The following is a 27,062-nucleotide window of genomic DNA, read 5'->3' as shown; positions in this document are numbered from 1 at the left end:
CTTAGTAGCTAACTAAAATAATCATCACAAAAGATACACTTTGCTGAATAACTGACTGATTAATCTGATCTATCACTCCTATCTTGTTTTCTTTTTTTAAACAATGAGGTCAACCAATTTTGCTTCTCTAGCCAAGTACCTAATCAAGATCAGACTATATATGAATAACTTAATTAAGATATATAATCATGGCTAGAATCTATTATATTTAATGGAGTATGAGTGCTTAATTTTTACAGAGAATCATGTCAGCTTTTTTATGACTCTAATTTTTGTTGCTATATGATTAACTTTTTCATTATATTAAACTTAAAATTACTTTCTTTTATTTTTCTCTATTTGGATTTTAATATATATTTCAGGAAATCTTTTAGGACAACTTTTTAAAATACTTCTTTTTCTTTTTATTGAAAAATGTTCCAATATTTTTATCCTGATTTCAGTTCAGAGGATTTTATTTTATGTTTACTTCATTATTATAAGAAAGACATAAAATTTCAAATAACTTATTTAAAACCATGTTTATATATAGCTGATCCCAAAGACTATGTACATTTGTTCATTTTGGCCCTCTAAAATATTAAATCGTTTTGCTAAGGAAAGTTTTTGCAATGATTTTTACTGATGGCAAAATTGTAAAAAAAAAAAAAAAAACCTAGTAATCATTTAAATAATTTATATTTTAGACAGAATCCAAAATATACAAAATGCTTTGTGTTTTAGACATTTGTGTTTGTGCTATTTACATTAAGAAAACTTGACCAGTATCTATAAACATTCTTTCCCTATAGAGAAATGGATAATCTTTCAATTTATGTTGTTAAAGGCATATAGTTCCATGAAGACAGTATCCAAAAGTATGGGTATTCTGTAACTCTTTCAGATTTTGTCACATTTTTATATTTGCCTGAATCCCCCAAAATGGCATGTATTAGTCCATTTTCACACTGTTGATAAAAACATATTTGATACTGGGCAATTTACAAAAGAAAAAGGTTTAACTGGACTTACAGTTCCATGTGACTGGGGAAGCCTCACAATCATGGTGGAAGGCAAGGAGGAGCAAGTCGTGCCTTACATGGATGGCAGCAAAGAGAGAGCTTGTGCAGGGAAACTCCCATTTTTAAAACGATCAAATCTCATGAGACTTATTCACTATCAGGAGAACAGCACAGGAAAGACCTGCTCCCGTGATTCAAGCATCTCCCACTGGCTCCCTTTCACAACGTGTAGGAATTATGGAAACTACAAGATGAGATTTGGGTAGGGACACAGAGCCAAACCATATCATGGTATAAGCAAGATAAATGATTTATTGACTCAACTGAAATTTTTAGATGCTTGCATGACTGGATCTAAGTGCTCCAATAATGTCAGAAGTCTGATTCTCCATTTCTCTTTTCTGCCCCTCCCCTCCCCTCCCCTCCCCTCCCCTCCCCTCCCCTCCCCTCCCCTCCCCTCCCCTCCCCTCCCCTCCCCTCCCCTCCCCCTCCCCTCCCCTCCCCTCCCCTCCCCTCCCCTCCCCTCCCCTCCCCTCCCCTCCCCTCCCCTCCCCTCCCCTCCCCTCCCCTCCCTTCTCTTCTCTTCTCTTCTCTTCTCTTCTCTTCTCTTCTCTTCTCTTCTCTTCTCTTCTCTTCTCTTCTCTTCTCTTCTCTTTTCTTTTCTTTTCTTTTCTTTTCGACAGAGTCTCGCTCTGTCGCCCAGGCTGGAATGCAGTGGCGCGATCTCGGCTCACTGCAAGCTCCGCCTCCCGGGTTCCCGCCATTCTCCTGCCTCAGCCACCGAGTAGCTGGGACTACAGGCGCCCGCCACCACGCCCGGCTAATTTTTTGTATTTTTAGTAGAGATGGGGTGTCACCGTGTTAGCCAGGATGGTCTCAATCTCCTGACCTCGTGATCCGCCCGCCTCGGCCCCCCAAAGTGCTGGGATCACAGGCTTGAGCCACCGCGCCCCGCCTACTTTTTGTTGCTTTTATTCTCAGTAAATATTCTTCCCCAACTGGTAGCAAAAAAGGTTTCCACCACTCCTGACCAGCATGCCTGATAGAAAAGAGCATGTGTGTGTGCATCTTTCTAGTGGTCTTGGGGAAAGTTTCAAGGAGAGCTTTCTTTGTTGCAATGTGAGTCACGTCCCCATACCTGAGCTTATCATTTTAGGAAATGGACTCTGGTCTGTGATTAGACAGATCATATTGGTTAGATCCCAGGTCGAACCAAGGAGGGCAGAGTTAGCATAAGCCTCATGCCCTGACAGACAGTTTAGCTGATGCCTCATCCAAGTCATTTGGCGGCATCAGTTGATCTTTATGTTCAAAAAGATTATGAACAAATGAGTCAAAGCAGATATTAAGGCTTTCACTCTTTCCACTAGCACTTTAACCCAGGCCAATTGCATCAAAATGTGTCTATATGACAGCCCTAATAGATTGTGAGATATAAACCAATTTTAATAAAATAGAATTTTGTGTGTCATGACACCTTGATAATAATAGCGAGATATGGTCAGATTGCTTGCAAACTGTTTGAAGTGGAGAGATGACTGAATCAGGAGACGATCCTGATGTCTGACTTCGGATAAGGCAGCCACTGCCTGGGATAAGTGGCGTGCGTGTACTGCAGAGAACTGGCTGATGGCTTATGGTCAGTCAGCTAGGCAAGGGTGAATCAGAATTACAGTCTGCCTCCATCTGCTAGTAATTCCTGTGGTTAAAGCCAGGCATGACAACAAGTTGCAGTGTTACAGATGGCCTATGTTATCAGTTTCAAATAAATAGCTTCCGTCCTTTCCTATACAACTATATGCTATTGTTACTTTAATAAAGGAAATAACATGCAAGTCAAATTTGTTTCTTAAGCGTAAAAACTCTTAGACTGACAAAACTTCTTTTGCAGTAAGTTTAAAAGATTACCTTTTTTGCCATGCCACCCTCCAAAACATCCCTCTCCACTCCATCTAGCAACACTCCTATTTCAAGCTTGCTAGATATGCTGTGAATCCTGAGGGACTCCTGAAGCTAATTCATACTACAGCGTACATAACTTCTGGGCCAATGATCCCCAAAGGGTTTGTACTTTATAAGGAAGTCATTTATAGAAGGTGCCACAGGGAACTTTGCAATTCAAATGAAGGGTGGGGCCTTTTTCCACAGAGCATCTTGTGGGGGGAAAAAAGCCAACAGAGTTATTGTCCCCCCAAACAAATTAATATAGTTCATTCATGAATTCATTCTACAAATATTGGCTGCCTATCATTCTAGTAATTGTTGATGTTTTTCTTTTTCTCATATAAATGCATTTCTTACCTTAAAAAAGAGACCAAAGAATATAAAGCTAATAAAGAATTCAGCACTATGTGTATAAATTTTACAAGTCATTAAAAAGTCGGTGAGAAAAGTATTATTTTTTATGTTTTTTTAAGTGGTCATTTGTTGGTTGGAAACTATGATTAGAAACAGTTTTCCCTCTTCACCAGGGAAGTACCATGCTCTAGGGGCTAATAGGATGGTTATATTGCCTTGGGAAGGGATCTGGGACAAGTAGCTTAACCCAGCTATACTCCTAGGTTTTAAACTACCATTCCTTATAAAGTTTTTTTTTTCAAATAAATACTATACATTGGATATTTTACATATTTAGCGTCAAATCCACAGTTACGTGACTGATAAAATACAAATCTTGCCTCCTTCTCATATTTTGCGTGTGTTGCAGGGTGATCTCTCTCAAATGCCAACCTATTTATTAAGTCCTGCATCTGCTTTTCCACCTTCAACATCTGCTTTTTTCCGTGTTTAGTACAATGTTGGCACATAGTAGATGCCCAGTTCATAGATGTTGAGTAGTTGAACTATATTCAATTCAGTATATATTTCCTGAATATACATTGGCATTCAAGGCAGTGTACTCAGGAGAACACAGATGACTAAGGCACAGTCTTTCTCTTCATGTAGTTTTGCATTTAGTAAGGATGGATATTTGGGGATAAGTCATGACACAAATCCTAATAAAAGCCAACCTATTCAAGCCAAAGAGAGTCTGTTGTGAGTTGTGAACAAGTGACTATGGGAATTTAGTCTTCGACACCAGAAATCATAGTCTCTCAGAAATTACAGTTCACTGTGGAACAGTTAAGTGTTTTGGAAGGTAACTTTGTCTTTCAATAGCTAGCTTTCAATCAGCTTTTTGAAATAAATGAATAAAACACGCTTTGTTTCATTTATGTGTGTGTTTCAGTTTAAAGTAGTAAAAACAATGATCATATTCATCTGTTCCATACAACAGTCAACAAAATATTGGATATATATTTAAGTATTACCATAATTATAGTTTTTATTTCATTAGGCAAGTTACATCGAGATTTTTATGTACACAGGTCTGTGACTATAATAATCCATTCCTAATTGCTTACGTGAAATCTATGAATCCTTTCTTGTACACTATTTTGTTCTCCTAGGTGTTGATAAATTAGATCCGTTAGCAACCTTTTATGTTCTCTTAAAGGTTATTTGACTTTGATTTAGAAATGTTACATTCCCATTCATTTCATGAATATTCTCTAATGCTTTTTCTAAACCTGGGACATAATATGGATCTTATTTCTACAGAAAATTATGGATATTATCAGTAATTGCTCTATTATAACCACAAGGAAAAATATATTTACATTGTAGAGTCCCAAGGTATTTCAAAAACATACTTTGAAGTAGTGATTCAATATTGGTAATGTATGTAGTTTGCATACAAATAATAGGTATTATATTTTCATGTGTAACATTTAAACCACAGGATACTGAAGTTCTCATTTCCTGTTGGGAGTTTTCCATGTGAATATAGGACTGTTCCTCTATCTGAAGAGCTACAGATTTCCATTTTATTATATTGAGCATACAATGAAATGATCATGTTTTGATTTTTTTAACTTGTCATCTCAAAGGTCTTAAAAGAATTATATGCTTCCTTTACATTGCATTATGTGATTCTATTCTGTGATAATGTCCTATATAATTCTCTCTCTAAATAGAAGGTGACCAAATGGGATGATTTTCTTTTTTTGTAGTGGCTCCTACCCCATGGCATGCAAGTCCTCAATCATAATTGATACTAAATATTTCAGGGTGTTCTCTGTGGCAGTACAGATTTCCTCCTCTTCCCTACTTTTATGATAAACAGTTTATATAACACCTAAAAAGCCCTTTTGAAGTAATGTGATATGAAAGAGTCCCTTAATGGTTATTTGCCTGGAAGACCAACTAGGTAAGCACACCATCCCATCTACTGCCACTTCTATTACTAGTTTTGTAAGCCAGATGTGAGGAACCAGCCTCAGAGCAAAAAAAGAAAAAAAAAAAAGGAAAAAGTTTATGACAGCAAGTTTGTCTTTCTGAAGTGCTCTAAGAAACTGCTTATATAGAAAGGTACTGAAGAGGAATTAATTTTCATAAATATTTCATTATTAATTCTTAACTGACTTATAATTTTTATATTTTCCATCTTTCTTTTATGAAAATAATTTTAAAAAGATAGTCTCGGCAGAGCGTGGTGGCTCACGCCTATAATCTCAGCACTTTGGGAGGCCGAGGCGGGCGGATCACGAGGTCGGGAGATTGAGACCATCCTGGCTAACACTGTGAAACCCCGTCTCTACTAAAAATACAAAAAAATTAAATGGGCGTGGTGGCGGGCGCCTGTAGTCCCAGCTACTTGGGAGACTGAGACAGGAGAATGGCATGAACCCGGGAGGTGGAGCTTGCAGTGAGCCAAGATCTTGCCACTGCACTCCAGCCTGGGTGACAAAGCAAGACTCCGTCTTAAAAAAAAAAAAAAAAAAAAAAAAAAAAAAAAAAAAAAGGCAGTCTCTTCTCAAAGTACTAAAGTTAGAAAAAATAAGTATTTTATAATCTGTTCCTCTGATATGCTTACTAAGCTGCATTTTTGAACAACCATCATGTTATACAGATGAAATACTGAGGCAAGATGGTTTATAACTGTATGCATCTCATTAATTTAATTAAAATTAGAATTAATAAGGCTTGAACTCAATAATTTAAGGTACTCCCCACATTGCTGTCCTGTCAATGGATATTTGTTTAATGTTATATTGTAAACAAGAAAGCAGAATTAAAAGATATTAAAAGATATTTTGAAAAAAATAAAAGATAATTTGACTAGAATTCAAAGTGCTTTGTTTTAATCCCTGCTTTATCCGGCACTAAATGTGAGACCTAAGCTCCTCTCTCTTGAAAATGAGGTCATGGCTTTGGTTTCCATGATTTCCAAGGTTCATTTAATTTTAAAATAGACTTATTTTTAGATTCAATATAGGCTTTAATATACTCTTTCACTGCCTTAGTAGGTACTTTATGAGCACTTCCTTCATGTCAGGCACAGTGCCAGGCATGGGGATGTGTCAGTAGAGTGAAAAGCTCCTTTGCTCATGGGCTCAGGGTTTGGGGGAGACAAATATTACATTACACAAATAAATAGAAACTGTGATAAGTGCTGCAAAGACATCATAAAGGGTGTTGGGAGAGAAAATAATAGGTTGACCTAAATTGGATTGAGAGTGAGAACATGTCTCTCTGAGAGACTAAGAGCTTTCAGCTGAAACCTGAGGGGCAAGAAAAAATTAGTCACTTGAAAACTAAAGCATAACCTAGTAAGTATTCCAGGCAGAGGAAAAAGTTAACAGGAAAACTCTGAGACATGAAATCACCCAGGGGTGTAGGACATGGTCTGAGATGAGGTTGGAGACAGTGGGCAGAAACTACATCATGGGAAGCCTGAGGCCAGAGTAGGGGCTTTTATCCTAAATACAATGAAAATCTGACAGTGAAAGAGACAGAGAGACAAACAGAGAAAGAAGGAGAGGTAGGTGTGGAGAGGAGTTGTGCTCAATGCACAAAAGATGAGATGCTGAATGGGTGAGAGGTTTGTCTTTTTTTCATTTATTTGTTTTGTAAAAATTTGGCATTTTTGAAAAGGCCAGATTCTTGGGAGATAATTTTAGACAACAGTACATGTGGAATTTGAGCATCTTGAAAATGTTTTTTAAAAAGGCTTCCAATACTTCCTAGAAGTAATCATACATCAATTTGAAGATCACTGATATAAAACCCAGTACCTAATCTAGAAAGTTGGCAATATAGGTAGAAAGATAAGTCACAAGCATACGAAAAGTTAATCGTAAAATATTTAAATAATAGTTCAATACAATAACAAACTATAATAAGCAAGGCATATGAAATTGCCATGTTTAATTGCTTAATTAATTGTGCAGAAAATGATTGGTCAGAGGTCCCCAGTGGTCAGGGCATTCTTTGGGGATCTTAAAAAACTGGGAGAATTTGAATGGTCTGAAGGAAAGATTTATGATATTTCAAGACTAACAGAAATATTTATCGAGGGAGAAAATTGAAAGATGTTTTTGAGTGGCTACAATTTGGTGAAATGATCAGAAGATAGTCAGTTTGATTATGAAGAGTATGGAATGCAACTTTCTCCAGCTTAATTTTTTAAAAAATTAAAAATTTCAACTAATAAATATTAATTGAACATATATATTTATGGGATGCAATGTGATGTTTGACTTTAATGATTAAGTCAAACTAATTGACAAAAATCCATCACCTCACATACTTCTTTGTGGTGAAAACATTTAAAATCCTCTCTTTTAGTAGTTTTGAAATAGACAGTATATATTTATTACATGCTCAGTAAAATGGCTAGGCACAGAAGAACAAATGCTGCATGTTCTCACTTATATGTAGATTCTTAAAATGTTGAACTCATAGAAGAAGAGTACAATGGTGGTTACCAGAAGCCAGGAGTAGGGGATTGGATACAAGAAGGTAGGGGATTGGATACAAGAAGGGGAGATAGTGATCAAAGGTACAAAATTTCAGTTAGCATTCAGAAATTGTGCTACACTTTATGGGTCTTGGGTACCCACTGTAGACTTTGGAGAAGGGAAATGCTAGGATAAAATTGACATGTTAAACGTAACCAGGGAAAGCTTGACAAAGGGATTTGAAAGAGGAAATGGTCAAATTCAGAGGCTTAGAGTCAAAATCCTAGACTGAGGCAATAAATGGCTTATGTAATGGAAATGAAAATGGAAAGAAGGAAGGAATATTTTTGAAGCATCAAGTGAAAATAAAACAATGCAAAACAAAAAGACAAGATTGGGTAATTATTTAGATGTAGACACTCAAGGAAAAGTGAGGAGTCCTAGAAAACAATTTTATGCCCCATAAATGTTAGGAATGTTTTTTGTGATTATTTAATCAATTTCCTTTTTACAGTAATAGTAGTGTTAGCAGTGCAAATCTCAGAACCAGAAGCCAAAAGTACCTGTATCTCCACTGTCAGATTCTGGTATTTAGACTTGCTTGTACTTGCAAGCTGGTGTTTACCTTGCTGGACATTATTTAGTCACTCTCATTAACTAATACTTTAGCTAAAGTACAGTACTCATTACCAAACCTAAAGTATAGTGCTCATTACTTAGGGTCAAACTTCTTTAATGTAATTCGTCATGTCTCTCTTCTAACAGGCACAACTTGGGCATTAATGACCCCCATTAATGCTGTAACTTTTCTCTATTCTGAAAGTAAAAATAGAACATTCATCAGAAATATGGACTATCTCATATATACTTCTTTCTTTTTTCCAATATCATAGATACACCTAAGCACAGTTCATTCCCAAACAATGAATTATAATACATAACCTCCAACCAGATTATCATCTTGTTTACTTTTTAGGCAATGTTTCAAAGTGCTGTTTAAATAAATATTTTAGCAAAATTAACCCAGATGCGGAAAACTAAAGAGAAAAAATAATTAGAATAAAAAATCATCCTTAACCATCACATTCAAATAGAACCACTGTTCATATTTTACCACATATCCTCTCAGCTTATTTTCTCTGCATATACATAAAATATCACTTTTGTTATAGAAATGAGATCTTATTTTATGTCTAAAAATGTAATCGCTTTATATGTACTGTTCTGTGACCTGCTTTTTTCAATTCATTATTTTTGTGAATGTCTTCTGAATGAATAATTGTAGAATAACATCATCCCTATAACTTCAGTGAAAGTTCTAGTAACCTTCTGGTTTTGTAAGTCTGGGTGGTTTGCAATATTTTATATTATAAATATAATTATCTAATAATATTTGCTTACCCACCTAAAAGATATAGGAATATTTTATTATAACTCTGTTATAAATATATATGTATATATATGTGTGGGTATTTACGCATACATATGTGTGGGTATTTACGCAATTGTTTATCACCTTAGAGCAAGTTTCTAAAAGCAATATTGTTATTTCAAAGTTGTGCAGCTTTAAGATTTAAAAATATTTTCAAATTGCCTTATATAGTTCCATTTTTATCTCCGTCCAACAGGATATGAAAGCACCCATCCCTCACTCTTTCAAAAACAAACAAGCAAAAAAAGGCTTAACCATTGATACGTATCCTTGCAATCTATTAGCTAGTACATGATATCTTTTGAGTTTTGGCTTGCGTTTGAGGGGGAATTACTTATAGGTAAATATTATTTTATGTGTATTGGTTATTTATCTTTTTACTTTTTGAATTGCCTGTTCACATTCTTAGCACATTTTCCACCAGAGAGCTCAAACTAATTTCTTAAGTACTATTTTCTGGTTATCAGACAAAATAATGAGTTTCAACAACTTATTAAAATAGTGGAGTTTCTTATACCTGCTATTATAATGGAAAAAAATTTCTGTGCCATGCTAAAAAATCAAGATGCTAAATGCCTAGTATTGTCTAACTTTAGTATTTCCAGTTTGACTAAACTTTGTTTATTATCTGTTTTACTTAAAATGAGTAACTGATAATATTTATCAACATTGTCTTATATAATTTATTTTATTATTATTTTATGAGGATTTATGTTTTTAAAAACACCAAAGGGAAGTGTATACAACAAAATATTTATTGTGAAAGCCAACAAGTTAAGTGGCTGCCCTATATTGCCACTAAAGGTGAACCTTATTTTCAGCTGTCTCAGAGTATGCGGCACAATGTGGAAAATTTCCAAGTTAATTAGCATGAACAATCATAAAACCCAAAATCCCCACTTACACACTTGACGGCTGACAGTAGCTGAGTTTTCACCCTTCTCATATTGGCACTCCTTTCCAAGTGTTGTGCTTACTGCCAGAGTAATGCTTTTTCATTTTAGTACAAAATCTTAGTTACTTAAAGAGTATAAAAACCTGTTCCTATGATAGCTAGAGGCTTATGTGAAAAGTAGAGGATGAAGGACAATTTGAGATTGACAATGGGAGATCAGATTGCAGTGGAGCTCATGGAACAATCAAGTTAGAACAGAGTCCTCAAGAGAGGGTAGGAAGAAAATGTTTATGCACAGCATTGATAATCACCATTCCCAAATATCTACAGAAGATCCCTGACAACAGTGACTTATTAATGCAGTTCAATAAATGTTTTCTTATATTTATAATAAGGGATAAATGGTAATAGTATTAAATAATTTGTTTCATAATGGACAGTTGAATTCATTCATGTATATTTCCCATATAATTGCGGAAGAGATAGATATCACAAGTGTCTGTGCATTTGATCATATAGACTTGAATTGTCCTATAGGATAAAATTAATATTGTAGTGACATTCATTTATTCAATTCATGTTTATTTATCACTAGCATTTTCAGTTCCTTTTTTGGGTAATAGATACATACACACACACACACACACACACATACACACACACACACACAAAAATACTCCTGCCCTCCAGCTACTTTCTAATGAAAGAGATTGGTAACAAATATATAGTTATGGAATATAATGAGAGATAATAAACTCAATGAATAAAAATTATGGCACAATAAGCAGATAGGGAAATGGAAGCTTATTAGATAGGATGGTAATTGAAGAAGACTTTGAGGAAATGACATTTAAGTATGGTCCCGGGAGACCTGTGCAGCAATCTAGAGTTAAGAGTATTAAAGGCAGAGAGAAAAGCCAATGGGGTGGTCCTGAGACAGGAATGTGCTTGGTTCTCAGCATGTTCAAGGGTTATTTAGAAACTTATGTCACTTCCTTACTTTTCTATTGAATTGATTTTTTTTCAAAGTTAACACTCCAATCCATTAATTGACTCAGATGGCTAGAAAGTGGGAAACATGAAAGTTATGTTCACTGATGTATTTGCTTTCAGACATACTTGTTTTTTGTCATGTTAGAAAGAACTTAAAGACAAAGGTTGTAAGAGGTGGATGTCAGCGGAAAGACAGGATCAATCAAGATAGGTAGAATAGTGACAAAAAGTATAAATTGCTTATGTAGAAATTTTAAGAATAACATTTTAGGCCGGGCGCGGTGGCTCAAGCCTGTAATCCCAGCACTTTGGGAGGCCGAGACGGGCGGATCACGAGGTCAGGAGATCGAGACCATCCTGGCTGACACGGTGAAACCCCGTCTCTACTAAAAAATACAAAAAAACTAGCCGGGCGAGGTGGCGGGCGCCTGTAGTCCCAGCTACTCGGGAGGCTGAGGCAGGAGAATGGCGTGAACCCGGGAGGCGGAGCTTGCAGTGAGCCAAGATCACGCCACTGCACTCTAGCCTGGGCGGCAGAGCGAGACTCTGTCTCAAAAAAAAAAATAAAAAATAAAATAAAAATAAAAATAAAAAAAAAGAATAACATTTTAGTGGTGTTACTAATAACTTGTAACGATGACTAAACAAATTCACATTGGTTTACATATCGAAATATTGAAATTCAGACTTCATTTAATTCAACGTTTTGTTTGCCATGGTTCAAGTTATGACTGGAAAAAAAAACAAGGTAGCATCTTAGAACAATATTGCTTCCAAAAGTTGTCTCCACATTTGGTTCCTGAATTTTATTGATGGCTGATCAACCTAAGACTATGAGCTTGTATGGTGGCACCTAGTGAAATTGGTAATATGATTTCCCTATTTTAGATTATATTTCATTTGTTGCTCCAGACTAACATTAAGTAAATGTCCCCCAGGCTGGAGTGCAGTGACACAATCTTGGCTCACTGCAAGCTCCGCCTCCCGGGTTCACACCCTTGTCCTGTGTCAGCCTCCTGAGTAGCTGGGACTACAGGGACCTGCCACCACACCCAGCTAATTTTTTGTATTTTTAGTAAAGACGGGATTTCACTGTGTTAGCCAGGATGGTCTCGATCTCCTGACCTCGTGATTCACCTGCCTCAGCCTCCCAGAGTGCTGGGATTACAGATGTGAGCCACCATGGCTGGCCTAAGTAAATATTCTTAAATGAGCAGCAGTGACCACAGAGAATGGATTTATTGATAACATTTGCAAGATTAACCCAAAATTGTGAAGTACAACTTTCATATTCCTTTGTAACTACATATATATTTTACATGTATTATTATGGGTATCTAAAAAGTAGTAAGTACTGTTGTAAAACTCTGTGCATAACCACCAATTAATTTTGAATTTCAAAATATTTCAAATGATTTCTCAAAAGTATATGCAAATAATAAAATGTCAATATTTTCTGTACATTTTATGATTACCTGATGAAGGTGTTTTCTACTTGAAATACTTTTTAATAAAGTACCAAGAAAACCACAAAGCGCTTAATTCATCAAGATGTTAGCATATCTGTTCTTCACTTTGAGTGCCATGTTTCATCTTGAGCTAAAGAATTTGAGAATTGAAATCTTGGCAGAGGTTAACTTACAGGTAAGTACAATGGCTTGAGAATTTTATTCATGATGTTCAATTTATATCCTTTAATTACTATTGCCCTAACAAAATAGAATATTTTATGCTTCTTTCCACAGGTAAGAGAAATCCATCTGAGGGACTACAACGTGACTGAAGACCTGTGTCCCAAATTTTTTAAAGGAACTTTGTTATACCACAGTTTAGCAATCTTTACAAAGATGTTACACTTATTTTGATATCCAGATAAATCGCGAGAGAGTATTTCCTTATAGGTGCAATGAAATCTGTAATGAATTTGTGTTTTTTTTTATTTTACTTAATTCAATTAAACACATATGCTAATTGTTGCAAGGGATATAAATTTGTGCACACTATTCTTGATCTTAGAGGTTAAAAGGTACAAGACATTAATAAAATCTATGATGCAAGGTGGATAGTTGTAAACTCAAAAAACAAATATGTAAAAGGGAGAGACAGAGAGAGAGAGAGAGAGATTTTTAAAAATGCACTAAGAATTAATGAAAGAAAATGCCTAGTATTGAATCTCAAAGATGACATCATAGAACAAGTAGCATCATAAATGCCATGAATGGATCTTAAATTAAAGGAGAGTTATGACAATCATAGAGGAAGGTGGAAAGCTTAGCAGGTGAAAGGAGGAGAGTATAAGCTAACTTGAGGATGGAAATGCATGGGGCAGCTTTTTGGAATAGCAAATGAACTAAATATAGGAATAGTATATTAGTCCATTTTCATGCTGCTGATAAGGACATACCTGAGACTGGGAAGAAAAAGAATTTTAATGCATTTACAGTTCCGCATGTCTGGGGAGGCCTCATAATTGTGGTGGAGGACAAGGAGGAGCAAGTCATGTCTTACATGGATGGCAGCAGGCAAAGAGAGAACTTGTGCAGGGAAACTCCTGTTTTTAAAATTATCAGATCTTATGAGACTTACTATTACAAGAACAGCACAGGAAAGACTGGCACCCATGATTCAATTATCTCTCACTAGGTCCCTCCCAGAACATGTGAGAATTATGGGAGCTATGAGATGAGATTTGGGTGTGGACACAGAGCCAAACCATATCAAATAGGGAACAGTAAAATTACAAATCCAACATTATTTTATCACAATACTGGGAAAGCAGTGTGTATATTTGAGGTCCTTGATTTGTACCTTAATTTAAGACTAATCTAACAATGCTAGTCTGGATTGAATTTTATTAGGGAAATTATAAGAAAAGGCTAGATAAGAATTAACTAGGTAAATTTAAAAATGAAAAGTATGCGAGACATTATGATGGTACATTATGTATGATCAAACAACTTAATGAATGCCTGAGTGAGAAGGAAGGAGTCAGATGACTTCCAGCTTATGACTAAGATATTTGTAGTGCCATTAATAAAAATAGAGGGTTCAGGTTCAGTTAATACTCACGAGGAAAATAAAACACTTATGAGTGTCTTGAATTTAATCCACCTTCATAATAGCTCTATGAAGTTGTTCAACCAGTGGCTGAAAAGCTGTGTCTGGAGTGGAGGAAGAGGAGAGGGAGATGCTGAAGGGAAAGGAGTTAGAGAAAGGGTCATAGAAGAGTCAGGAAAGTGAGGAATGAAGATGAGGGAGCCAAGAACAATCTTCCAGCTGGTAGTTACTACAGAAGGGTGGAGGAGCCGAAGAGTGGAGACCAAGAAGATATGGGCGATCTGCTAGAGCAGCACTGTCCAGGAATATGTCCATGCACTGATGAAAAGGTTCTGTCCGTGCTGTCCAGTCTGGTGTCCAGCAATCACATGTGACTATTGAGGAACTATATTTTTAATTTTATGGGATTTTAATTAGTTTAAATTTAAATACCCTCCTGCAGCTAGTGGCTACAGAATTGATAAATGCAGCTATAGAGAATTTTAAAACACGTTTGTCTCACTGAAATCGATTTTCCACTCAGCCATCAAGTGTCATCCCTAAACTATAGTTTGGAACACCTCCTTCTGCTTAAAACTCTCCAGTGGCTTTTCATTGTCGAGGAGTAGGATCCAAACTACTGAAGCACAGCAATAACAAGGCATCTCCAGCCTCACTCTGTCCACCTAAAGTCCCAGTCACAGCAGCCTCTGAATTTCCCCAACAGGCTGAACCTTTTCCTGGTCAAGGCCTTTGTGTTCTTCTCTTGCTTTTCATCTTTCAGGCCTCTAGTTAAGTGTCACTCCTCAGAGAGGTCTTCCTTGAGCCCCTTATGTAAATTAGCCAGCTCACTGCTATTAGTCTCCAACTCAACACTCAATTTATTTCCTTTATGGCATAGATCATAATTTCTATTCATTTATTTATTTATTTTCCTTGGCCTCCACCACTGGATTGTAAACTCCCTAAGAGCAGGGATCATGTGTGTCTTACATTTTTCATACCTCTCAGAGGGCCTGAGTTGTGCAGTAAATATTGGTTCGGTGTTGATAAATACCAACAAGAATATGTAACTACTAAGCAGAAGGTTCCATAAGCAAGTTTGTTGTTGTCAGTATATTTCAGCAATAAAACACTCGGAGAAATATATATAGGCAAATTGGCAAAATATATACCTCACAAAATTGGCAAAATATATACCTTCTTCTGTCTTATTAAGACAGAAGAAACTGAAATAGTATCCGTTGAAAGATGCAATTTGGATAGTACTTGACGGGGAAGAAAGTTACATAATTTTTGAGCTTTGTAAAGCCTCAAATAGAGTCCCCAGCTCCCAAGTTCCACCTCACTTCTATCTACACCAGAGAAGTAATTTATTTCTTAGCTGCTCCTCTAATGCCTGCTTTAGTTTTATTCTTTGGACCTCTATGACCCTTGAAAACATTGGAAAATTTTTGCTCAGGGTATTTTCTGGAATTTCAATAATAATATGAAATTAACATCATTGTCATTACTATGTAGAAAACAAAATCAAACAAAACTCTCAGATTGGCAGTTTATTAGAGAAAGAGAAAGGATCTGTTATTGCTTCAAAATGCGTGAAAAATAAAGACTAGTTTATTACCCAGAAAATAGTTGTTTATTTTCATAGAGTTAGTGAAATAAAGCAGCTGGCCTATCAAATTGTTTTCATTACCTAAGTAACCAGAAAGTGATACTTTTAATAAAATTTTATTTCACTAGGAATGAAATTGGTGATGCAATATTTTTAGGTTTTTAAAATAAAAGACCTTGTCTGAGACATATCTTTAAAGTTAAATATAAAAAGAATTATATATGAAAGCCAGTATTTTTCCTTAGCATTCAAAATGAGGGTACATACCTACTGATAGAGAAAAAAGAAACCTGTCTCCAGGACAACTAGCTCTTTTTTTTCAGTGTTATGCTTTCTGTCCCACTGCTATGAATGATTTAAAAAGAAAAAAGAAACAAAGAGGAAGAAAGAGAAAAAAAGGACAATAGAAAGGAACACATAAGTGTTATGCTTTTATGAAACAAAGTGAGCATGTCTTAACTCAAAGATATCAGTTTAATTAATGCTAACTTATTTCAAAATGTAAGTTAAAAATTACATTCCATGTGCTTAAATTTTTTTTGTCAATGTACAGTTTTTGTAAATATTAAGACCCTGGAAATAAACGTTGGAATTTATAAACATTATAATTTTAATCCTAACTTTATTCAAATACTGTACTTATATGTCTTTCTTCCTCAAATATTTAATCTGGTATTTAACTTCATCACCCTCAAAGAGTTTGAAAAGCTGAAAATTTCTTAAGTGAGCATAGATGATATATGTATCAATAACATGGTTTATTTTTAAATGATATATTTTAATAATATAAAGTTAATATTTAAATGTAAAAAGTAATCCTGCTACAGTTTTTTCCAGATGTAGATAATCTTATGAATAATGCTATGAAATAATATTTATTTTGAAATCCTTTTTTAATTACTTCATCATCACACAGAATTAAACATAGTTGTTCCATGACCCATTGCTTGGTACATGTTATCTATTGAATTAGATAACAATAATGCATCCCCATGTAGGAATACATTGCTTCCTGACCAATGCTCCACATTTAGAAAAAGCAAAATGGTGCTTTATTTTAGCTTCTAAATAAGATGGATATAAAATGTGGACATATTGTATGAGCTGTGTAAAGTTCTGCTGGTTTAATTGTTGAACTTCCAGAACATCTGTTCTGGAGAAAGATTCCTGTACTGTATGAGTTACAAGGTATATGTCATTAATTTCTTTCTAGACTATGCCTCTTTAGATAGAAGATGTGAGAAAATCAAAAACAGATAACTCCAAAGTGCTGAAAATTATGGCATGAGCCCTCAAAAGACTGCACGTTGTTCCCTTTATCTGCCTTCCTTGCCCAAAGGAGCATAGTAGAAAGTAGATAATTACCTTATGAACTCATGTTGTATACACAGATGGCTTGGTTGGTATAGAAAAAAATTGCATTCATGGCCTGTGAAATGCAGATGAAGTACTTATTTAGATAACTCCATCAAAACACTAACTCTTTCTGATCTCAAAAATTTAAATGAGTCTAAGGAACATGGGGTGAGCCCAGTAATTTTGGCATAAACATTTCACTTCAAATCATGAGTTAAGATACAAGCTTGATTTGTTACTTCAAATAACTATTAATCCTCTTGCTATGTGAATGAACTTTTTTTTTAATTCAGTGTTCAGTGTTTATAATCAGACAGGATCCCATTATCAGTAGGTAATCCCTAACTAACTGCGTGCTTTGGGTTATCAAAAAGCATCATAGTTGAAAAAACAAGTCTATATTTGTCAAAATCAAGATCTCAGAGATAAAAGCAGTTAGTATAGAAAATTAAGTGGTATTAAATATACTTTTTAAACACAATAAATAAAAATTATAGAATGTATTATTTTCTGAAGATGATATTCATTAGTATAATAATCCTTCCCCAGATTTAACTTTCCTTTGTTATCTACTTCAGTAGTGCAATATTGTATTGGTTTCATAAGCTCCTGAATCTGCTGAGACTAATTTGTTTTTTTTTTAGTTCAATGCTGTGAAGACTACACTTCCTGTGGAAGTCTTTGAAAGAAGTCACAGTGACTTGAAATATAATGTATTTAGCACTTGTATTTTTCTTTGCTTTATTTTTGCAAGTCTTGAAAAACATGTATTTAGTGTACAGGATTTTGCAAATTTTTGTGATGACATCTTTCTAGGTCTGGGGTTCTAGTCATGCACCAAGAGGGTGGAACTGAACAAATTTGCTTGTGCACTATTTCATAGACCAACTATGTGCTCTGTAGAACAGTATTTGTCATATGCTCTGATTAAAGAGGAATAAACTCTCTTACATGAAAATATTTCATATCTTAAAACATGAGCAATATAAAGACCTACAGTCTTGAAACTTGATATTAGTGAGGGATTACTGTATTACACAGTGTGCCAGTTGTTCAGATTAATGTTTTCCAATGTTTCCTGATGAACAAAATCACCAAATAACTTTTTTAAAGTACAGAATGTTAAGACTCAGCAGATCAATAAATGCCTAGCAATGGAAACTGGGAATTCACATACTGTTATTTTTTTCTCCTGAATTGTCGTTATTGTATATATTCTTGAAGAAATAATTTATGTTTTTTTAAAATTGATCTGCACTAGCAGACAGAAACATATAAAATATCAAAGTATTAACTATTAAAAACAAAATTTATGATTATTATTAAAAATATGGAGTAGAGAGTGAGAGGCAAAGCAAAAAAAGGTGGTATTTCTTTGTGTGGGTTACAATTTCACGTGGGGAAATTAAAATTTTTGATAAGAACATAAGCCAGAAATGAAGTTAGCACTCACTTTTTGTGCTTTTAAAGAGTAATGAAACTGGTAGCTTCCTTTAAGAGGAACATATACACTTGGTAAGGAGTAGGAGGACAGGAATTTAGGTACAAGTAGTACTTGAAAGTTAGACTTCTCTTAGAACTTGTTGACCTGACAGCTAATAATCACATTAGGTTTTGAAATATATGTATAAAAGAACTGGAGAATTTATAATAGTTTCTGACTGTCCTCTGTGCCCTGATATATACTACTATGTAGAGGGAATACCACATGAAAAATCCAAAAGACCTTGGGACCCAGGTCAGAGATTGTCAGGAAGGGATGCAAAAGTTTCTCTTCTCTCTGCTCAATATAAGACTATTCTCAGTTATTATTTTGTATAGAGGAGAAAAATAGCTGAAAATTTTCAAAAGTGGCTACATTAAAGTTACGAAGCAATTAGAAAATGCCGAGAATTTTGCTTTAGTTAAGATCCAATTCTTCTCTTTTTGATTGACTGTAACTTCTCTGAACTATAAAGTTTCTGTTACATTAAGCATAATGCAAAGGTAAAATCTTTTGTTCTTTCTTTATTTCTCTCTCTCGTTTCACTGATGCAAAGCTGTTTCTTGCTTGAGAAGCAGAAAGCATATGGGGAAAGGAAAGAATCAATTAGAGGAATGAGAAAGGAGATGGGGTTCAACACAATGTTATACTAGGAATTTTAAAGAAAAGTAACATTCAAAATCATCGCCTATCCAATTTTCTCATTAAAGATAAAAATACCTGTCTACTGGGCTAGACACCTTCATTCTGTTGCCACTCACAATAATACTCTTTCCATGGAGAATTATATCTAACACCTGATTTGTAGAATCAGAGCCCATAACTTTAAACAGACTAACCTAATTCCCACAGTATTTGAAAACCAGTAAATCTCTTGGCCCCTGGCTACACACAAAAGCCACTCCCAGCAGCTCTTCTGAGGGTTACAAGATCAATCTTAGACTTCAATCTCAGTCCTTATGTAGTCATGCTAAGGCACACTTAGGGATAAACCAAACAACTGATCCAAATCGGTGTTCATGTGGGAACACTATGAGGGTGGGAGGGTGCTTAGATAAAGGGAACATATTGCAGAAAGGAGACAGGATGAAGATAATTTTATCGTGAAACAACACTTCAGGTTTAATTTGTCTAACACAAGAAATACAGAGAGGTTTGGGTGTGGTGACTTATGCCTGCAATGCCAGCACTTTGGGAAGTCAAGGCAGGAAGATTACTTGAGCGCAGGAGTTCAAGGCTGCAGTGAGTCATGACAGCGCCACTTGTATTCCAGCCTGGGCAACAGAGGTTACTTCGTTGAAAAAGAAAGAGAAAGAAAGAAAAAGAGAGAGGAAGGAAGGAAAGAAGGAAGGAAGGAAGGAAGGAAGGAAGGAAGGAAGGAAGGAAGGGAGGGAGGGAGGGAGGGAGGGAGGGAGGGAGGGAGGGAGGGGAGGGAAAGAGAAAGAAGGAAGGAAGGAAATAAAGAGAGAAAGAAAGAGAAAGGAAAGAAAGAAAGAGAAAGAGAAAGAGAGAAAGAAAGGAGAGAGACAGAAAGAGAGAAAGAAAGAAAAGAGAAGAAAAGCAGGAAAACAATTATTAGGATTCTCCAGAGAAACAGAAACAAATATATATATATATGTATATATATAGAGAGAAACAGAGAGACAGAGAGAGACAGAGACAGAGAGAGATTTATTATAGGAATTGTCTTACAGGATTATGGAGGCCAAAAAGTTTCAGAATATGCTATCTGCAAGGTGGAGAACCAGGAAAGCCTGTGGTGTAATTCAGACTGAATCCCAAGGCCTGAGAACTTGGGGGGCCACTGGTGTAATTCTGGGGATTCAAAATCCCGAGAACCTGGAGCTCTGATGTCTAAGGGCAGGAGAAGATAGATGTCCTAGCTCCAGAAGACTGCAAATCTGCTTCTCTTTCCCCTTTTTGTTTCAGCTAAGCCCTCAATGAATTGGATAATGCCCACTCGCATTGGTGAGGGAACTCAGTTTACTGATTTAAATGCTAATCTCTTCTGGAAATTCCCTCACAGACACACCCAGAAATAATGTTTTGCCAACTATCTGGGTGTTCCTTAATCCAGGCAAGCTGATAGTAAAATTAACCATCACAACATCAGAGCAAAACTTCAGAGTATTTGCTTTGAGAGAAAAGGTATTCCTGGCACTATTTTAAAAATAATGGAGTTAGAACATGACTCCCAACCCCTTAGATATGGACTTCACATAGTGAATTTCTTCCAAAGAGTACAGTGTGGAAAAGGGGAAAGTAGAATAATTTTGCAGTCGAGAAATCAGTCAAATGCTACCTAAAACAGGTAACTAAGGTATCAACAGGGATAATTCGTGTTCATTACATGTACCCTTGATGTGATGTGATGAGAATGATCTTCCTCCCAAAATCCATAACCTCAGTCTAATCATGATTAAAATATTAGGCAAACTCCAGTTGAGAAAAGACATGACTAGTGCACCTCAAAACCATTAAAGTCATCAAAATCAATGACAGTCTAAAATTTGTCACAACAGGATTTAGAAGACATGAATACTAAATCTAATGTGATAACTTTATTAAGATACTAGAACAGAAAGGGACATTGGGGAAAGTCTAAGAAAATCTAAAAACAGTATGGGCTTCAGTTAATAATATCAATATTGGTTTATTAGTTGTGACAAATATACCATAGTAATGTAAGATGTTAACATTAGAGGAAACTGCTTGTAGGTTTTATGGGAACTCTGTATGATTTTCTCAACTTTTATGTAAATGTAAGACTACTCTAAAATTTAAAAAAATTAAAAAATTAGTTGACAGCTACCAACAAATTAATATTGAAAGCCTTTGGAAATAGTTTTGAGAGGTAGAACTATTTCTTAGATAAATGCTTTTGCCATTCTTATATAGTTGTTATCATATTTATATACCAAACTATAGGCCAAATGGACTAAAACATTAAATATTAAAAATTAAATTTGCAATGGTAAGAATAAATATTATGTCTCAGCAGATAATTTTTCTAAGGTTTAATGTGGTGAAAAATAAACAATACTAAACAATAAGTATTAGATAACTATTAAAATTTTTAAATACGTAAAAACTCTAATGAATTTGTATTTTAAAATCAGGAGTTCAATGGCTAAGAAAAAGGCATGAATAATATACCTGAGAGTAAACAGCAACCAAAAAATACAGACTAACATTTTACATTGAGGGTAATCAATAATTTTTTTTAATGAGACATTAAAGACACTGTCCTGTACACAGTAGTTTCTCAGTAAATAGCAAGTAAATGTATTAACTGTGTGAATGCATACATCTATAATTATATATAAGTATACATTTAGAAATATGTAATAATAGGATGACAATCAAATGAATATACTCTTATATTTATGTTGGCAGTGGAAAAACATGATAGCTATCTGAAAACAATTACTAGAACTATAAAAATGACCATTTATTTTGATCCGTTATCTTATTTCTGAGAATGTGCTTACATACAGTTGTTATATATTGCTGTATAACCAGAAGCACAGGTCTACAGAGATTCAAAGGCTATAAGTAAATAGTTGGCTAGATATTCAGGAACTCATAGGGAACATGACAGGGAAAGTAGCCACAAGGAGGCCTGGGAAAAAGGTATGTGGATAGACCTCTCCAAATAGGCAGCTAGTCTGAAGATATCTAGATCCTATGTGAATGCTCATCAAAGATTGACTTCAGCAGAAAAAGAGCATTTTATTAAACAAGTAGATAAGATGACCCATTCTGTGAATTTCAATCAGTGTCCTTCCCCAGCCACTCTTGTCATTGCCCAATGAGCTCATGAACAAAGTACCATTGTGACAAGGATGGAGGTTACACATTCATCAGCAACACGAACTCATTGACAGCAATCTGGCTGCATCTATTGCAGAGTGCCCCATTTACCAGCATCGGAGACCAACACTGGGCCCGTGATGTAGCACCAGTTCCCTGGAGCATCAACCAATTGAACCATTTCCATCATAGAAGGAACAGCACTTCTTCTTACTGAAATATATACTTACTCTGTGTATGAATTTGCCTTCCCTCCCTACAATGCTTCTGCAAAAACTATCATCCGTTGATTTATAAAATGACTTATTTTGATATTTCGAAGATAATAACTTCTAAGCAAAAAATTCATTTCCCAGGAAATAAGACATGCTAATAGTTCCATGCTCATGGAATTATTGTTCTTACCATGAACGCTACTTCTTTTCCCAAGTCTATATTAGTTATTTATGTCTAAATAACAAATTACCTCAAATTTAGCAGTAAATAATAACAAGCATTTATTATCTCTGTTTCTTTAAACCAAAAGTAACATTCCGAGCTTAGTTGCATACCTCTGCTTCAGGGCCTTTCAAGAGGTTGCGTTTGGCCAGAATATGGTCTTATCTGAAGACTCAGCTGATGTTGGTGGGTGGAGGGGGGTGGGGTTCTGCTTCCAGGCACACTCATATTGTTATTTGCAGGCGTTGGCTCCTTGCCACATAGGCCTCTCCATAGTGCCTCAGAACACGATAGCTGGCTTTCTCTGGGACAAATAATCCAAGAGAAAGTTAGAGAGAACATTTAAGTCAGAAGAATCCACAGTCTTTTTATAACTCAATCATCATTGCCTCTGCTATACTCTTTGGTACAAGTGAGTCACTAAACCTGGGTGCTAAATCCAGGGGATTCACACAGGGTGTGAATATTAGGATGTAGAGGTCATTGGGAACCATCTTAGACACTGTTTATTTACAACACTAAGTAAATTTTGGCAATTAAAATATTTCTTTTGTCATTACCTATAGTACTGGTGTATAATTTTAACAACTTAAATGAGAAACGATGAGGAAAAAAGTCATACATTAAAATATTAGATAAAAAGTCCTTAAAATAGCTATATATACTACATGGTATAATGAAAAATTCTTGTAAAATAAACAGAAAAGCAGAAAACAAAACTATGCAAACACAGACACAAGGATGAATATTAGTAGGGAAGACACAAAAACTAAAACAATGTTGTCCAGGTAGCATGATGATATAGTTAAGATTTGTTTTTTCCAAAAGTGTTTAATATTGTTTTTAAAACATTTGTACATTTTTTAAATGGGAGAAGTGGTAAAATTGGCAATATTTAATGTTAAATTATATTTTTTAGCTGTAAGAGGCATCTTCTCAATATATGAATTTGTGTTAAGAACTATTATGAAATGGGCATGGCAGAGTATGGATGACTCGCTACAAACCTTTTATCACTAGTGGCATTAGGTTTCTAGTAATATCATGTTGGTGTATAGAATGCACAATTTTGTTCCTTATGTTTTATATGTATTCTGAAACCAGTATGTGAATAACGAGATATTCACACTGTTACCTCTGATTCAAAATGACCGGTGAGCCATACATATTGAACCATTTTATTCAAGGAAAACTGTGTCTGTTATCACACCAAAAGTTGTACTAACAATAGAGATGTTCTCCGAAAACTTTTTAAGACAATAAATCAAGCCATCTATCTGTATAATTTTTTTTTTTCCTGCTTAGGGAATGATTATTAACACATGGCAGTGTCAAGGGATTTTAATTTATCTTTCATTAAGCAAGAAACAGTAGAGTAGAAACTGTTTTCTTCATTATGAATCAATAATTAAGGAATATTGACTGCTGTCCTCTCTACTATTATGCTAGAAAAAATTTAAAATGCCCCTAAATAAATGTAGAATGAGAGTATTTAAAGAAAAACTTAACAGATAAGATACTGTTAGTTCAGATTTCAACATGAAAGTTGTGATTGATATAGTTGGTTGTTTAATATTGAAAAAGGTCATAAAAAAGCCAATAAGTAAGGCCTTATAGGGACTATAACTAGCTATAACAGTGAAAAAAAAATACATGTAACTACATATAATCATGTGAGTCTTTTTCATTTGAATGATAAACTGAAAAAAAGCTTTACCTATTGATCTTGACACTAGCACTGTTAACTTAAACTCTGCATGATTGAGTAGACTAAAGGGACTAGACAATGTGATTAAAAGTCTTTCTCACCTCACATATATGATTTTGACATAATTTTTAAATTGATTAATATCAGGTTTTATTTCATTGCAACCTCTGTGGTTTCTGTGAAAAGTCTCTGATTATGGAATGTAGAAACAAATATCAGTCCACCTGTTCTAGTAAGTATTGACTACAGGTATAGAATATTTAAAATGAGACTCCTCTAGAAATCTAGAACATGTAATTTAATCTAGGACAAAGTTTAAAAAACTAGCTGGTCCCAGATTCACACTTTTGACTTCAGCTGAGCATGCTGATCAAACAATAAAACAAATCTTTTGTGAAAAAAAGGTAGATTATTTAGGGAGGCAAGGTGCAACTCTGTAAATAATAGTCAGTGCTGGGACCAAATTAAACATTTCAGGATATAAAATTATAAATAGAAGATTATGCATTATTGTATCTCTAAATTTCTTATTACTTAAAATTGAGAAATATCGAAATGACCTATTTTTAATAAAATGCCACCATAAAAACCCAATCACATATTTCTTAATGAATAGAAAAGGATTACAAATTTAGTGATGACATATCAAAATATTATAACCTAACCAACACATATTTGTTTGTCTCAGGATATATTTAGTTTTCCAGATATCAGATGAAAACATAAATGAACTAACAAAACAATATCCTATTAGAATATTTTAAATAGAAAATTTTGTTTATGTTTGCAACTGAATTGCTGCTATTTGGAACTCAAATGAAAATATTGCCTATAATGCTTATAATATCTGTAACACTTATAACACTCTAAGAGCAGTAGCAGGCCTGCTCCTGTGCCTAACTGCTGCCATCTTAGACACAACCACCTCTGATGCTTTCTAATTACTAACCTTAAGAGAAAATGGGGCCAGGAGCAGTGGTCATGCCTGAAATCCCATCACTTTGAGTGGGAAGCCAAGGTGAGAGGATCACTTGAGGCCAGGAGTTTGAGACCAACCTGGGCAACATAGTGAGACCCTGTCTATTAAAAAAAATAGCCAAGTGAGGTGAGGTATTCTCATAATCTCAGCTACTCAAAGGATGAGGCAGGAGAATCACTTGAACCCAGGAGGTTGAGGCTGCAGTAAACTGATTGTGCCATTACACTAAAGCCAGGTGAGAAAGCAAGACACTATGAAAAAAAAGAGAGAGGAGACGAGAGTAAACAAAGAAGGGAGGGAAGGAGGGAGGGAGGGAGAGAAGGAGGAAGGAAGGAAGGAAGGAAGGAAGGAAGGAAGGAAGGAAGGAAGGAAGGAAGGAAGGAAGGAAGGAAGGAAAGAAGGAAGGGAGGGTGGGAGGGAGGAAGGAAGGGCAAAAGGGAGGTATTTGGGCATGAAAATATTCAATTTTATAAAGGCTATAAACTCTTAACAACAGGCTACTATACTGTAGGCAATTGTAACACAATGGCAAGTATTTGTGTATCTAAACACATCTAAATATAGAAAAAGTAATGCACTGCACTATATCATTACAACCCTGACAATATTGCTAGGTGACATGAATTTTTCAGTTATAATCTTATGGGACCACTGTCATAAATGTGGACCTCATTTAACGTCATGATGTGGCATATGACTGTATGTTGACTACACACTTTGCTACTTCTCTCATTTGGCTTTCCTACAAAGACATAGCCAATTCTAAAAGTTGATGTAATTCTTTGGAGACATTTCTACGTCGACACATACACACACATATACATATGTTTTTAGTGAAGGTCTAAATAAATGGAATCCTTGCTAATTATCTGATACTATTCATTTGAAAATATGCCTTGGTGATTCTTCCAGGCCAATACACATAAATCTGACTCATACTTTAATCCATTTACAATGTTTTATATTTGGATATTATAATTTATGTAATTATTGCTTATTGGTAGATACTTAGGTTGTTTCCATGGAGATGCTTCTAACCATGGGCATCCAGGAATCCATTGGTTTCATTTTCTCCTTTCATATTTCTCTCGTGATCTTGTTTCAAATGCTGAAACTAGCTCACAAAGGCATTCCTTCAATAAACACTCAATCTAATGAAGCTTTATTATGATTTTCATCACTTCAGTGGTTGTAGGACTTTCAGAAATGACAATCTTTCTTCTTTCTTAATTTAACATGGAGCATGTTTATGCAATTGATTATGTTACTTGGGCATTGAATTTTACTCCGTTTATAAAGATGAATATGGCCACCGTGTGTGGACTGCTAACTTGGCTCATACTGGACAAAATCACAAGGAAGAAAATGTATGTTTAGGTTGTTGGGACTGTTACCTATATCTCGTATTATCTGGCCAATATGTAGCATTATTATATAAGTATTATATAACTATCTGTTTTAATAGTCCCCAAAAGTACATCCAAACCCATGTTGTGGTTTATTCGAGTTCTATTCCTAAAGAACAATTATT

At 35.1% G+C, this 27,062-nt stretch overlaps 1 protein-coding gene and 1 long non-coding RNA gene across 6 annotated transcripts in view; one reads left to right on the top strand and one right to left on the bottom strand.

Annotated features, from left to right (window-relative positions):
• Positions 1–27,062, top strand: part of LOC105479493 (adhesion G protein-coupled receptor B3) — a 735,858-nt gene that overhangs the window by 230,375 nt on the left and 478,421 nt on the right. The window lies entirely within an intron of this gene.
• The window catches only part of LOC105479492 (uncharacterized), a 143,404-nt gene that overhangs the window by 55,987 nt on the left and 60,355 nt on the right, over positions 1–27,062 (bottom strand). For 2 of the 3 annotated variants that reach the window (XR_011622954.1, XR_985931.3), the window contains exon 3: positions 22,958–23,148. This is a non-coding gene — a long non-coding RNA (uncharacterized lncRNA). Of the gene's footprint in view, positions 1–8,470; positions 8,600–22,957; positions 23,149–27,062 lie in introns of those variants that run through there. The other variant, XR_985930.3, reaches the window with a different exon arrangement.

Source organism: Macaca nemestrina, chromosome 5 (assembly GCF_043159975.1).
Source record: "Macaca nemestrina isolate mMacNem1 chromosome 5, mMacNem.hap1, whole genome shotgun sequence".
NCBI classification, from domain to species: domain Eukaryota; kingdom Metazoa; phylum Chordata; class Mammalia; order Primates; family Cercopithecidae; genus Macaca; species Macaca nemestrina.
The sequence above is the reverse complement of the archived record's forward strand: the minus strand, read 5'-3'. Positions and strand labels throughout refer to the sequence as shown.